Consider the following 679-nt stretch of genomic DNA (forward strand, 5'->3'; position numbering starts at 1 on the left):
TTTCTTTTTTTTTTTTTTTTTTTTGCAGGATCTTCTCTTTTGCTTCAGAAGCAAAGCTGAGAGAAAGATACTGGGGTGAGAGTGATAGCCTAATTATAGCCTACCCCTACGAAGGAGCAGTTGTTCTATTATTCCTTGAAGATGTCCAAAAAGGCAAATTTAAGCCCTTAAATAAGGGCTATGACTATAGATGAATCAGAAAATTTTCAGTAAGGAATTAGATGAAGAGAACCTAGCCAACAAAAAGTAGAAGAAATATGGTCTTGGAAAAATCAAGTAAGTGGTTAAGACTGAGGAAGTACTGCTGAAGAAATGGTCTGTGTTCAAGAAAATTATAGTTCACCTCCCACCCCTCAAACACACATCACATCCTTTAATTGTTGAGGAATAAATAAGTTGAAAGAGCCACACTTACTTGAGAATTCATCTTTTACTTTTTTCCCCTCAAAATATAGTACAGTGATGGCAGTGGGATCACTTCTGAATTGGCTTCAGGAAGGCACATAGGAGGAATGCACTTTATTTGAGGACATTTAAAGTGTGGGCAAATCCCATATTTAAATCCCATTATGTTCTTGAAGTCTACTAAAACATCAGAAATTTCTTCTTGGGAAATCCTTTACACTTTCTAGGAAAATTTCTCTGCAGCAGTCAAAATGTGTAATTTATAACAACTTTG

This window comes from Bison bison, unplaced genomic scaffold (assembly GCF_000754665.1).
Source record: "Bison bison bison isolate TAMUID 2011002044 unplaced genomic scaffold, Bison_UMD1.0 scf7180017857482, whole genome shotgun sequence".
Classification (NCBI taxonomy): Eukaryota; Metazoa; Chordata; class Mammalia; order Artiodactyla; family Bovidae; genus Bison; species Bison bison.